At 46.3% G+C, this 15,207-nt stretch overlaps 1 long non-coding RNA gene across 1 annotated transcript; it reads left to right on the plus strand.

Annotated features, from left to right (window-relative positions):
* Positions 1-569: 569 nt before the first annotated feature.
* On the plus strand, positions 570-8,263 carry LOC146756837 (uncharacterized). The gene is made up of 3 exons (XR_014937159.1): positions 570-697; positions 2,459-2,629; positions 8,007-8,263. It is a non-coding gene; the product is annotated as an uncharacterized LOC146756837 (long non-coding RNA).
* The last annotated feature ends 6,944 nt before the right edge of the window (positions 8,264-15,207 follow it).

Genomic DNA, 15,207 nt, shown 5'->3' on the forward strand with positions numbered 1-15,207 from the left:
GGAAGCAATGGCTTGGAAATGGCAGTGCCGCCTGGGAACCCACACAGCAACCCAGTATCTCATTGTCTGGGTCTGTGAAAAACCACAATGATGACAAAAGATGTTTCAATTCTGTCTGTGCTGTCAGTGCAGCCCTGAGGAGCAGTGTGGGCATGGCATGGCAGGGAGAAGGGATTTCCCTTCCAATGGGAAAGTGCCTGTTCATGTGTTGGTATGTAACCGCTCCATGGCCTGCTCCATGTGCTTCTGAATGGGCAGCTCAACTTTTGTGTCACTCAGCCACCTGTGGCAGAGGTCAGGATTAGTGCCTTTCAAGGAGCTGAGAAGCATTTCTTGCTCAAGTCCTGCTTCCAAGCTTAACCACCTACAATGAAGTAGATGTCGTTTTTCTGGTGTCCTTCAATTCCGTGTCCGCATTTTCCCAAAAGCAAAAGAATTTGGAGTTAACCAGCTGCAGTGAAGTGAGCGATTTCAGTGCCTATTTCTGATGGTGGCAATGAGTTCAGAGGTCACACTTAATTGACGGTGCCTGTTTCCATTCTGACAAAGGCTGTAGTTTCAGCTGACTTCCCGAGGCTGCCATGTGTGGTGGTGACACAGCCTTGGGCTTGTGCGTTTGCATGACTCCCACCTTTCCTTTCTGTGTCTTGCAGGTCAGCTGGTGCTGGAAGCGGCCGGTATCTGAGTAGGAATGAAGGTGAGTGCAGGAGCAGCTGCTGAGGGGAGGAAGGAAGTCCATGCTAATGAGCTCTGAAGCATCTGCGGGTCCGGTACCAGAATAGGCAGCAGTGATGCAGGGGGCTCCTCAGCAGGAAGCTGGCTGATCCAAATGCTTGCTGAGAGTTTGGAAGCCCAAACCCTTATGGTCTCTGTAAGGGTGGTTAATAAAAAGATATTAACCAAGATGGTGGTAAATAGCCTAAGGTTATTAGCAAAGGGAAACTCACCAATATCGATACCTTGACTAGAAAGCTGAGGCAGCCTCAACTAGGGAGCAATCTCTAAGACATGCTGTCTCAGTGGTGGTCAGCCTTTAAATGAGGTCTCAGAGGAGGTTGAGTCGAGGTCCACCCCTTCTGGGAGCACAGCTAGATTACTCTCACCTGTGCTCCCGCAGCTGACCCAATACTTGCCTCAGCTGATTAATCAGAGGTTCAAGCTGTGATTTCCCATACAGTCTCTAAGCTGAAGGCAGCATCTCCTTGATCTGATGGTGGTGTGCCTGAGTGAGGGAGTGATCCAAGCTGGATGCAGAAGAGTCATCTTAATTTCTCTGCTATTTTACTTCAGATGACACCTATTGGGTGTTGGTTTCTTAAAATTTGGATCTAGGAGGTGGTCTCTTCCTTTGCTTCTGATGAAAGCACAGAAGTGCAGCAGGAGTAGAAGACAAAGAGGTTTTCTTGGTGACAGGAACACCAATTATTTGATTCAAATGTGTAACTGATGTAGATGGTGAAGAACAGATCTGCCTCAAAGACATGCTTGATCACATAAGAAATGAGCATGTGATCCAAGACAGGCAGCGTGGCTTTAGCAGGGGAAGGCCATGCCTAACCAGTCTGGTGGCCTTCTATGATGGAGTGACGGCATTTGTGGACAAAAGGAAGGTAACAGATGTCATTGACCTGGACTTGAGCAAGATCTTTGACATTGCCCTCCACCACATCCTTATCTCTAAACTGAAGGGATGTGGATTTGAAAGGTGGACCACCTGGTGGATAAGGGATTGGTTGAAAGGCCACAGACAGAGGGTGGTGATTCATGGTTCTATGTCCAGGTGGAGGCCGATAACAAGTGGTGTCATCCAGGAGTCTGTCTTGGGACCAGTGCTTTTTTACATGGTTATCAGAGACACCAATGATGCAATGGAGTGCACCCTCTGCTGTTTGCTGAGTGGTGCGGCTGACGCAGTGGAAGGAAGGGATGCCATTCAGAGGGAGCTCAACCGAGAGGTTGGCCTACGTGAATCTAATGAGGTTGAACACAGCAAAGTGCAAGGTTTTGCACTTGGGCTGGAGGAATCCCAGGCATTTCTACAGACTGGGAGGAGCAGTCCTTAAGAGAAGCCCCGCAGAGAAGGACCTGGGGGTCCTGGTGGATGAAAAACAGAACGTGAGCCATCAGCGTGCTCTTGCAGCTCAGAGAGCAAATGGTCCCCTGGGCTCCATCAGAAGAGGGGATGGCCAGCAGGGACAGGGAGGTGATTGATCTTCATGATCCTTGAGGTCCCTTCCAACCCGGGCCATTCTATGATTCTGTGATTACACTCGCTGTCAGAAAGAATGGCAGCTGTACAGAAGCTGGATATATTTTGGGACAGTTCTTGTAACCAGTTGATTTTAAGACCTTGCCCGAGTCAAGAGTCTAAATTGAGTGTCAGAAGAAAGCTGGTAAAGTGGCTATTGCTCATTCTTTTTCATTTGCTGATTCTTTCATTCGGGTTCCTTTTCCAAAGGAGATTCTGGTGATGGAAGCAATTGAAGAAAGAACCAAAGCAGCTCTTGCCAAGAGTGCTTGAAGTCCCTGTGGAGAGAAGCAAAGAACTTGGGCTTCCTCTGGGATGCTCCCCACCATGTCTCAGGAAGGAGACAACTGCTGTTCCACTTTCTGCTCTGTGTGTGGAAAGGTACGTCTGGGTTTCTTCTGCTTGTTTATTCTTTCTTTTTCAGGCTTTGAAGGAGAAGGGGTGGAGCAACGGGAGACTCACTGGTCGTTTGTTACCTCAAGAACAGGATGGATTCTGCATTCACTGTGAGAAACCTGGGCTAGTAGCATGGGCATGTTTCAGGCTGGACTTTTCCTTCTTGGTTTCCTTTTGGCTACAGGGAGACAGCTGTCTAAAGGTGTGTTTTCATACCCACTCTCCAAAACCATGTTTCATTGTTGCAGGTGGTTCAGTGTGCTCTTGCAGTGCAGATGCTGTAGTTTGCTGTAGAATCTGAATTGTTTCTGTTCCTAGGGGAGGACTGGGAGGAGGTAGTGAGAAGAGAATTCAATGCCTTAGGTGTATCTTAGTGAGAAATGTTGGCATGAGGTGCTGAAAGTCTTGAGTTGTCAAAGGCCAGTGAGGCTCAGACTCCTTAACCTGCTGGAGCAGGGTGGAAGCAAGGAGTGGGCACTGCCGTCCCACAAGCTGCACTTGGTTCTGGTCTGCCAGGTCTGTGCTGGCCTGGATTTCTTCTGAGAAGTTTGTTGGAGCTGCTTGGAGTAGTGAAGGGTGGGGAGGAAGTGCTGCTCAAGAGCTAAGGCTCTGCATGATCATCTTGGATGGTTTTAACCATGATATCTGAAGACATAGTTTCCATCAGAATGATCCCAACATTGTGCGAGTGTCTCAGATGTATGAGAGCACCCGCCTCCTCCAGCTGAGCCATAGGAAAGCTAACTGTGCCCAGTAATTACAGCTTCTGCAGATTGAATATGCTTCCAAGTGTTTTCCTTAGTGATCAATAATGTCCCAGCACTCTGAGATTCCATCTCTGGCACAGTCTGGAGCATCTCTGCAATCCTTGGTTGCTGGAGGGCACGTGGTGAGTGCATGGACAGGGTGGCACAAACGCGTGCGTGTGCTGAGGAGTTGGGTTGCACACTGGTGCACACAAAGGGGTGTTTGTGGAAGGTGTAGGCACGTAGGTGTTCCCAGGGATGGTTTGCACACGTCTGTGAATGCAAAGGAGGGCACACGATGCAGAGTGTGCATGGGGGTGTGCAAAGCAGGCAGGGTGGTGAATGGGTGTGCGTGTGCACATGGATAGGGGAAGGTTGGGGTTACAGGTTGACCTGTGCTGAGGTGAGTGGGGACTCACGGTGTTGCTCAGTGGTAGATTGGTTCACACTGAGTGCTAACAGGAAACTCGCACACCCTTTTTGTTTCAGCTGTGCCAGCGCTGTGATCCCTTGCTGCAGGGATGGGGTGTTGGAAGGATGGTGTGCGTGCCGAGCTCCCATCTCTTGCAGGAATCAAGTGTAGAGCAAAAGGGATGTTTGGGCCAGGTGACTGTAAGAAGGCTGGCTGCTTTGGATGGTGGTAGCTGATGGAAACAGGTGCTCTGGGGACCGTTCAGCTTTTAACAGAAGACAGGGGTCCTGCAGCAAGAACGACTAGGTTCTCAAATGGCTTCAGATGTGCACACCGACTACATCCCCGCAGACATTTACCGGTAGGTGGCTCTTGCAGAAGAAGATTCAAGCAGCAGAACCTTTTGCTCAGCTACAGCACACAAATGCTACAAAAGCAGGAACAACCTGCAAGCTCTGGGTCTGTTTGTCTTGCACAGGCATGCACTAACTGCGTTTGATGGTACCCCCCATCCTTGATTTCCTTCCCTGCTTCTTGTCTGATGACGCTGCTGAGCCAGGAACAAGCTGCCCAGTGTGGCAGAGCATGGTGCAGAGCTGTGCTGGGACCTCCTCCCCTTCATCTGCTGCAGATCAGTGCCCCACACGTGCCATTGGGATGCTCTGGCACGGGATGTGCCTCCAACCCAAAGCTCCTTCCCACCTCCCAAGGAAAAACAAAGCAACCCAAGCATCTCCAGCAAAGCTGCCCAGCAGACAGCAGGGAATGCAAACAGCTTCTGGCTGCTCCCCTACACTCCCGTCCTAAGTAAGAGACCCTATGAGGACTGGCTGGGAAATCAGTGCATGACACACGTGAGTGTGCACAGGATTGTGCAAAGCAGTGGGGTTCCACGAGTTTGTGTGTGTGTGTATCTCTGCTGTTATGAAAGCATGGGAAGACTTACTGAGTCCCAGATAATTACTTATCCTCAAATGATTTTTCCTGGCCAAAGTTAGAGCCTCTCACAGGTAATCGAGATCAACAGGCTGTTGTTGCACAATCAACAGACACAATCTAGATGATCAGCTGAGGAAAATAAAGCATCATGCGAAGGGTACTAGATAAGTGAGCAGCTTGAGATCTGCACATTTATGTGATGCTCATGGTCTTAGACAATATTTGCCTAGAGAGGTCACATTGAATGAAAGCAAACTCTAAGATGAATGAAAATATGCACAGGAGAAGAAGCCTCTGAGGCTTCTCAAGTGTTATGACCAGAAGACATAAACTCTGTTAAAGCAAACGTTTCTCTCTCTATTTTTTGTGTTATTCCAGGCAGGCCTTGATTACCGCCTGAACACATGCTGTGGAAGCCCAGCTTATGCAGCACCAGAGCTAATCCAGGGCAAAGTGTCTATTGGCTCAGAGGGATGTAGAGCGGTGTTTGTTTTCCCCTCTTTCCCTTCCCTCTCCACAGAGCATTTAAAGGCAGTGGAGCTCAGGTAGGCTCTCTTGGTTTCCCTTCTGAATTCTGCTAGGTTGCATCGCTTGGTAGCTCTCAGAAGCTGTCAGTGGCCACAGACTAGAAAAGTGCAATTGGTCTCAGTTCACACAGCTGGCTGGTTTGTCTCAGGCTAATCCTGAACTGCCTCAAGCGACTGCTTTGGGGCTCTACAGAACAGCAACTTCAGAGATCTCTTTCTATTACTAAGTGTTTGAAAGAGCAATTTGCTCTGTTAATTATCCATCATTTTTGTGCAGTCTGTTTTGTCAGACTTGTCTTTAGCTTCCAAGTTGTATGTGAAGAATTGTTTCCGTTGTAATGCACAATGAACTAAAAATTGAGAGATGAAAATGTGAAGAGTTTTTCCAGCTTTGATTTCATGTCTGGAATTTTGGAACCCACTACTTGCAGTTGTTAATCTGTCCAAACTGGTCTGGTTTGGGATGCCCTCGTACTTCTTGAATCGCTGTTAAAGGCGGAGCAATTCCTACAAGTGCCATGGCCCCACTGTTGTTCTAATTCTTGTTTCTTTGTTTTCCACACGCTGCTTTTCAAGCCTCCTTTTTCTTTACAGTCAAAGTGAGAACTGCACTGTGTCTGAACCTTGTTGTGCCTCTACATAAAGAGAACCGAACAGCAGCAAAGCCAGACAGGTGACTGTGCTGACAGCTCTCGTAGCCAGTAACACGTAACTGTGCTAAATCCCTTGTGACGGCTTTGATTTCATTTTTGCCAGTGAAATCCTTGTAAAAGGAACTGCAGCAGTGTGATGAGCTAAGGTGAAGATGCTGGTTTTAGTAGTGCTCTAAGCTGAGTGAAAGGGCAATTGAATGAGGGTTATATGCTTTCTCTGGGACGATAAGGTTTTATTTCCTGAGGGAAAGAGCCAGCTTTTCATGGGCTATATGTGGGCTTTGGCAAGGGCAGACAATCCAGTCTGTCAGGAAGCCATTTGAGGTGCTTCAGGTTTGTAAGCTTGTCTTTTTGTTTTTCAGGCGGATATTTGGAGCATGGGTGCACTGCTGTATGCTCTGCTGTGTGGGTTTTCCCTTTGGATGATGACAATATGATGGCACTCTACAGGAGGATACCAGTGGGTATCAGTGGTGCTAGAATACACTGAGAAGGGAAATAGCTGAGCTTGACAAGAGGCCTTGCTTTTCGGATGGCAGAACATGCTGAGCTGTGGGTAGAAAGGCCACAGCACAGTCTGCTGAATATTGTCCCTGTTTTTGCTGCTTTGTCTACCAGTATTTTGTGGATTTGGTTCTACGCTTGGTTGGCCTATGTGGCACTGTAGCCTAATTCTGTACCATGATAGCATACAGAATTTAAGGAGAAGTATTTTCCTGCCAATGGGCTGGATTTTTTTGTATCTGGTTCTTCAACTGGCTGCTCCCTATACTATCTGTAGTAAAAATATAGACACATCATTTGATTTCCCTGAAATGAATGTTCCTAAATGCCAGCTCTTCTCATGTCTACAAAGATCAAAGTTCTGCATTTGCTATTAGAATTTCCTCTTCCAGAATCAGGAGGTAATGTAGGACCCCACAGATTGCCTTCAGAATCCAACAGTTAGTTCTGTTTCCTTTCGGAGTGCATAACAACCTGAGCACATGAATTGAATGACGTGGCTTGTTAGTCTGGTACAAACTCTGCTGTACACTGAAACCTGGTCCATTTGTAAGCAGGACTTTGTCCATCTCTGCAGGACAGCAGAAAACCCTTTGTGCTAATCATGATGCCAAGAAGCAGAATGCGGCAAATGGCAGATGATCCAACTGCTTCAGGTGTTCATTTCCTTAAAACTGAGAATAGTTTTGGACTGAGAGTTTGTAAGCAGAACAGAGCTCTTAAAGCTGTCAGAGATTATTTCTGCACTGTTCAATTCTATCTGCCTAACATACACCGGATCTCAGAACTGCATTGCTTGAACTGGTGGAACTTGTTGAAGTGAACTGGGATGAGCAAGTTTTAGAACTTAGTCAGAATGCAGTAAAAAATGGATAATCTCATGAGTATTAAGGTACAGGCTTGCTATTTCTGCACTGAATTTGTTTTTATTTTACATGGCTGTGATCTGAAAGTTGCTTGAAACGCAGGCACCTAGGCACTGTTGTGTAACTGAATTTCACACGATAGGTCCTGAAATATCCTGGAATCAAAAACTCTGACTTGTTTTAAGTCTGCTGCTTGAGTCTAATCAGGGTCATAGTGTCTGTGTGCAGTGTTTCTTTCCCTGTAATGCTCCACATCATTTCATTTTGGGAATATTGAAGGAAATGGACTATGTGCCATAACTGTTGTTAGAACAAAGTATGTCTGGTGTGATCTTATGCATAGGTTCTGTAACTGCTCTTCACAGCTCAGGTGTTTGACCTTCCTTTTGGTGAAGTGATGAAATACTGCTGGTTTCTATTTGTGCTTCTAGGCACCTTGAAGCTCTTAGGAATAGAACAATTGTCTCCAGTTCTTTTCAATGATATCAGTAACAGCTCGAGTGTTGCTGCCCACTAGGTAGACCCAAAGAAGCAGATTACAGTGAAACAACACACGAGCTGGACCTGAATGAGGATCACTTTCAAGACAGTGGCTATGCTGCTTCAAGCCTACTTGCTTCTTCCTGCCGCCACTCTATTACCAAGTATCAACAACCTTTCATGATTCAACTTGCAAATGTCTGAAACTAACCCTTGTGTTTCTATGCCTTCCTAGGTGATTCGAGCCCTTGTCAACCCCAAAGATCCAAACCAAGCAGTGTCTTTCCATCAATGGAGAGTTCTTATTAAGCATGAATCGCTGCAATTCGGATGACAGCCTTCCACATGGTAACAGTGATGGACACAAGGGGCTCATCCACGTTCATGCTCTCATATCTCCTGGCTCTGCTGAAGCTCCTGACCTGAGCCTGCCAGACACAGCAGTCACCTGCCTGGATTGTGACCCAGCGCCTTTGCAGTGCTGCCCATCCCAAGCACAGCCCGAGTGTCCCAGCAGCAGCACCACCATGCAGGAGCAGGGCAGCATCAGTGAGGTGAAGCTGAGCATCTTAGATGGGGACTTAGAGTCAGGCTGCCAGTCCCAGGCACCAGGCAGCAGCACCAGCTCTGAGCCACTCTCAACTTGACAAGAGGAGTCCCATCTTCACCCTTGACCTCTCAAGCCCTCCTGTCTTTTATTGAATAAAGTCACTCTCATGCTCAGTCATCGCCTCGACTGCATTCTGAGTCTTCAATCACAGGGATTGGGATGAATGCAACAAACAGCAAGGCAGCTCAGCTTGCAATGCTATGGCTGTGGGGTTCGTGCAGGCAGAGCTCTGGGTTCCCATTTTGCCTGGCTTTGGGATGTCTGCAGCAAGATCTCTACCATTTTGTATGGGAGCAAATAATCTCTAGCATCCAGGTTGCTGCTCATGATATATCCCAGTCTTCCTGGCTGTCACTTTGTGATACTTTTCAAAGCCTTCTGATACTCTTTGATGCCTTGGCTGCTCCCTAACACCTCTGTCCTCCTGCCATGTTGACTCACGTCTCCCACTTTTAAGCTGGCTTTGCAGATCATCTCCAGCCCTGTCATCATCACGCTGCAGCAGGAGGTGCTCACCTGGCCCAATGTCTGGCAGTACTGCTTGTTCTGCAGATGAGCAGCTGCCTCCTCATCTCTTCAGCTACAGTAGTTTTTCTCAGGGCAGTTAGATGCAGTCATGCTCCTCTGGATTTGGTGTGTTAAATCCATGCTGCATGGCAGCAGTCAGTGCAATACAAAGGTGTTCTGTGTGCCATAGCATTTCTCCAGGGGCTGCCAAAGGTAGAAGCACAACACAGCACCATCCTTCTGACAGTAATGTCTGTGAGTGTTAGACATGTGAGCACTGCATCATCCCCAGCGTGTCAGTGCTTTTCCACACCAACCTGACTCTCACACTCTGCACTGAATGTAACTCTGCTCTTGTGGAGACAAATGCTTTCTGTCACATCCTCCATCCCTGCAACCATTTGCCGGTAGGCAGCTCTTGCAGAAGAATCAAGCAGCAGAACCTTGTGCTCACCCTACAGCATGCAAATGCTATGAAAGCAGAATTAACCTGGCATGCTCTGGGTCTGCAAGGCTGCACAGATGGGAGAGGTAGATTGTGTTTTTGCAGTGGAAGTTTCCAGTATTTTCAGTACATAGTGTAGGCCCTAACTGAATGTATAACCCTCTTGTAAAACAGCTGTATAAGTAGTTTTTCCACCAAGAAAGTTGCTGAACAGAATTAAGTTTAGACTGGGGGCATTCTGACATGGGGAGAATTGAGACAAGCACAAGATAAATACAGGGTGGGTAGAGCCCAGCACAGGACAGAATGAATGTACTGACTTTTGGAAACATTGCCCTTCTCTGTCCGCAGAAAAGTACAAGGCAGACCTAAAAACAAGAGGTTGGTAATTGACCTTCTATGGAAATGAATCCTAGCCACAGTCTCGAGGAGTCTGTGAGCCTGAGATGCTCAACCAATGAGAGCCATGAGAGCATCACCTGCAGTGGGTTTAGGGCACAGAACAGAATTGATTTCACTGACTGGTGTGCAGTTTCTCCCTTGCCAATAGGGGATGTGCGCGCAGTATTGCAATAATGAATAAGCACTGCTGCTATCGCTGCCATCTTTGCCTAACTAGAAATCTTTGACTTTGAGAGTTTCTCACACAAGGGGAGAGGGTAAGAAAGTAAAGAGGCACAGAAAACTAAGGGAAACTGCTCTTCTTTATCTTATCTATAAAAATTGATACGATGCTGTTGTGCATTTTTTTTAATTTTATTTTTAATTTTTTGCTAATGTCAGTTAGATTGTTTTAAAATATCCACACACCAAAATCTGACTACCAAGCAAATGTAATGAAAATGAAATGAAGGTGAGTTAGTGGAAAGCACAAGGCCATATTATATTAGGCTCCAGCAAATTTACAGGCAGTCACTGCACGAAGAGGTAGATCTGAGTTGCACATTATATGATTCCCACAAAGATTAAGGAAATCTGAAGCTTTCAATATATTTTTTTAATTCTTTTTTCATTTCATTTTTAAACACCTGACCCAGACCCCAACCCTCACAGGAGCTGTAAAGATAACAGCATTAACCAGCAATGTAACTCTAATCCTAACCCTTACCCTGATTCTAAAATCGTCCCTAACTCCAAATGCAACAACAAAAATGATGCTAGAAGTTTGTAGCAAAAGGAACCTTAACCCTGATCATAATCCAAAAAAAAAATCATTATGGTAACAATAATCTTTACCTTAAGAGTAATATTAATCAGAGCCCAGATGATGCCTGCATCCAATCAGAAGCATGCTTTGGATTATTTAAGAGTTGTATTTTTTCCAATGAACTCTCTCTATTATCACGTTTATAAAGTAACAGAGTCTGTTCTTTTTCTCCTGACACTGTGCCTTACTCCTGACATCCCCTGGAAATGACCCAGATAGGGCACCATCAAAGTAATGCTAATAGTAATGTCAATCCTAAGGGTATCTCTAGCCTCAGTGTTAATGGGACGCTAACAACAATCCCAACAGCCTTAAACATTCTGGTGGTGTGAAAGAGGTGCTGCCTTGCACATGCTGGGCAGTCCCATTGCCTGTTAAATGCAGGTGGCAGCGTAGAAACATGATGCCCGTGGTCAGAATGCCCTGTGGCAGATCCTGGCACCGGAGAACTGACCGGAGAACCATGAGAGAACTGACAACAAATCACGCGACATCAGAACCGACCCAGTGGTTATTTACAAGCCTTGGGAGACCCAGACAGGATCTCAGAGTGGTGAATGTAGGTACAGAAGTTGTTACTACTATGTTTTCTTCTAAAAGAAGTGTTTTTTTTTCATCTCAGAAGTTGGGGGGGGGGGGGGGGGGGCGGGAAAGGGATATCAATTTAATTACTCATTAATTTATTGACAGACATTCACGTTTGCTACGTTTGGAGAAGTTTTTATTTGTTTGCTGTAGTTTGATTTTTTTTTTTTTCTTTTTTTTTTCCCCCTTCCCTCCTCTTCCATCTTTGTGTTCTTCCCCTATAATCAAAAGAACGGATCCCCAGGGTCTGTCCCGCAGACGTTCTTTCCGTGGTCTCTGCTGCCACCTGCTGGCCAATAAGCGGAACTGCCACTGTTGGGCGTTTGGTGCCGCAGGAAGCACAACGCAGATCTGAGTTCTGACCGGTCTACGCAGCAAATCCGCCAATCTTTATTGCGATAAGCCCTCCAGACAAGAGCATAAAGTCTTTGCCTGAGGGCAGGGTTAGTAGTAATGGATGTCAGTTTTGAAATTTCCAGTCCATTCACCATAGCACTTTCTGCCTCCATGTCCCATAACCAGAGCAGCTATGCTGGCATGCTCTCTTGGTTTCTGTCTAAACCACTGTACTATATCCATCAGTTCAGCTGCTGTATTATGGGCAGCAGGGTTTGGGGGGTGGACACTGGTCAGGGCACTCCCACCAGCCTATCCTGCATTTTTTTTTTTTTTTTTTTCATTTTTGGGTTACAATCAGTCAGATCTCAAATAGATCTAGTCCAAATGGAACCTCAAAATCTGACCTTTTAGTGCCTTCATTTACAGAGTCCATTTTATACAGATTCCCTTGTACAGGGCCCCCATGGTCCTCCAGACAGTTGTTACTGATCTTCCATAGGAGAATGATTGAATTAGGTTTTTTCCCATCAAAACTGCCACCTGTCTTTCCAATTTTTCAACACTATCATTCAATAGCTGATTTGCATCAGCCTGAGCCTCTTCAGTTATGTTCAGACAGTTCAAGGCCATTAAAAGTGGCCATGCCACCATGAACACAGCTAACTGTCATTCTCAAGTTGTAAGTATGTCTTTGCTAAGACCATGGAAATACTCAGTCAGGTGGGCCAGGGACTCATGGACCCTCCCTCCGTCCCACACAGGGCCCCATTTTTCAGTGACAGAAGCAGTGCTGCATTTTGAGGATCCTAGGAATCCCAGGACATGCCCTGACAAAAGGTCATTCAAAGGGGTAGTCTTTCCCCATCCAAACAACTCCATGATATTCACAGAATCACAGAATTGTAGGGGTTGGAAGGGACCTCCAGAGACCACTGAGTCCAGTCCCCCTGCCAAAGCAGGTTCCCTACACCACAAAAGAGGTACGAAGAGGTAGATCTGAGTTGCACATTATATGATTCCCACAAAGATTAAGGAAATCTGAAGCTTTCAATATATTTTTTTAATTCTTTTTTCATTTCATTTTTTAAACACCTGACCCAGATCCCAACCCTCACAGGAGCTGTAAAGATAACAGCATTAACCTGCAATGTAACTCTAATCCTAACCCTTACCCTGATTCTACAGGGGACTGTCTGAAACGGACATCAATTCAATTACTCATTTATTTATTGACAGACATTCAAGTTTGCTACGTTTGGAGAAGTTTTTATTTGTTTGCTGTGGTTTGGTTTTTTCTTTTTTTCTTTTTTTTTTCCCCCTTCCCTCCTCTTCCATCTTTGTGTTCTTCCCCTATAATCAAAAGAGAACGGATCCCCAGGGTCTGTCCCGCAGACGTTCTTTCCGTGGTCTCTGCTGCCACCTGCTGGCCAATACACGGAACTGCCACTGTTGGGCGTTTGGTGCCACAGGAAGCACAACGCAGATCTGAGTTCTGACCGGTCTACGCAGCAAATCCGCCAATCTTTATTGTGATAAGCCCTCCACATGGCATTGCGCATGCACTCGAACACGCAACAGGCATAGATTTCTCTTAACTCCTTGAGGAGCAGGCAAGCAGAACAACTGAGCGCACCACTGCTTGTGATTGGGCCACCCCCATCATAGAGATGTGTGTTAGATCTTTTACCCACCCCTGGACTGGCCTTGTTGTTTAACGATAACCTCTGAAATCTGAGCTACTGGTTCTACCACCTGTAGTGTAGAATAGGTAGCCAATAAATGCTTTTCAACTGTGATGTATCTTTATTCTGCTCCATGCCAAACCTGTGGCCAAAACCTCATAGGGGTTCACAAAGAACTCTGGCTCTGCCAGAGCCCCCATCCAGACCCTTCTTGAGTTACATTCACATCTAGTTTGGCTGAAAAGGTTGGACTATAAATACTCAGTGCTTGGGCCTGTTTAACAGATATTTTTTCCTGATTATGCTGTCCATCGATCTTTTTAAACTGAACTCCTGCTCTAATCTGGTCTTTAAACATTTGTTGTCTCAAGACCCTAATGGGTCCAGACTGGATTACCTTAGGGGCTGGACGCCTAAGTCATGGCAGCAGATGGTTCTCTGCCTTTCTCAGACCTTTCCACCACCATTCAGAGCCTGCATCTGGCCGTAGGCACTCTTGTCTCCCCATCAATTGGGCAGCCTGTTGTATTACAGCACCTGAGGGCCACTGGGGGGTTCAGTATGGATAACATAGACCCATACTGATGTAAAGGTGATGGCTGTAGGATGAGATCCCTCGTTCCTGATGAAAAATTTATTGACTGGGCTCTCAAAATCATCTTCATAGATTGCCTCTTTCATGCCTAATTCTCTAATATAATTTTGTTAGTCCTCCATAGAGGACCACAGGCTGATATTTAATGGTATGTCATTCTTATTTGGCCATGTTATATGACACACAGCCATAAATCATTCACTGATCAAATGGCTATCCTCATTATGTTGGACAGAGTATACAGTCTTTGCCTGAGGGCAGGGTGAGTAGTAATGGATGTCAGTTTTGAAATTTCCAGTCCATTCACCACAGCGCTTTCTGCCTCCATGTCCCATAACCAGAGCAGCTATGCTGGCATGCTCTCTTGGTTTCTGTCTAAACCACTGTACTATATCCATCAGTTCAGCTGCTGTATTATGGGCAGCAGGGTTTGGGGGGTTGGATACTGGTCAGGGCACTCCCACCAGCCTATCCTGCATTTTTTTTATTTTTTTTTTTCATTTTTGGGTTACAATCAGTCAGATCTCAAATAGATCTAGTCCAAATGGAACCTCAAAATCTGACCTTTTAGTGCCTTCATTTACAGAGTCCATTTTATACAGATTCCCTTGTACAGGGTCCCCATGGTCTTCCAGAGAGATGTTCCTGATCTTCCATAGGAGAATGATTGAATTAGGTTTTTTCCCATCAAAACTGCCACCTGTCTTTCCAGTTTTTCAACACTATCATTCAATAGCTGATTTGCATCAGCCTGAGCCTCTTCAGTTATGTTCAGACAGTTCAAGGCCATTAAAAGTGGCCATGCCACCATGAACACAGCTAACTGTCATTCTCAAGTTGTAAGTATGTCTTTGCTAAGACCATGGAAATACTCAGTCAGGTGGGCCAGGGACTCATGGACCCTCCCTCCGTCCCACACAGGGCCCCATTTTTCAGTGACAGAAGCAGTGCTGCATTTTGAGGATCCTAGGAATCCCAGGACATGCCCTGACAAAAGGTCATTCAAAGGGGTAGTCTTTCCCCATCCAAACAACTCCATGATATTCACAGAATCACAGAATTGTAGGGGTTGGAAGGGAACTCCAGAGACCACTGAGTCCAGCCCCCTGCCAAAGCAGGTTCCCTACACCACGTTGCACAGCTCAGCATCCAGGCAGGTCTTGAATATCTCCAGAGAAGGAGATTCCACAACCACCCTAGGCAGCCTGTTCCAGTGCTCTGTCACTCTCACCGTAAAGAAGTTATTGCACACATTAGTGCAGAACTTCCTATGGTGCAGTTTCTGTCTGTTTCCCCTTGTCCCGTCTCCACACACTGCTGAAAAGAGTCTGGCCTCAACACTTTGCCCCCCACACCTCAAATATTTATAGAACCTGGATCCTGTCCCCTCTCAGCCTTCTTTTCTCAAGGCTAAACAGACCCAGTTCCCTCAGTCTCTCCTCATTGGGGAGATGCTCCAGGCCCTT

This window comes from Coturnix japonica, chromosome 25, assembly GCF_054131305.1.
Source record: "Coturnix japonica strain WE chromosome 25, WE-NBRP24, whole genome shotgun sequence".
Taxonomy (NCBI): domain Eukaryota; kingdom Metazoa; phylum Chordata; class Aves; order Galliformes; family Phasianidae; genus Coturnix; species Coturnix japonica.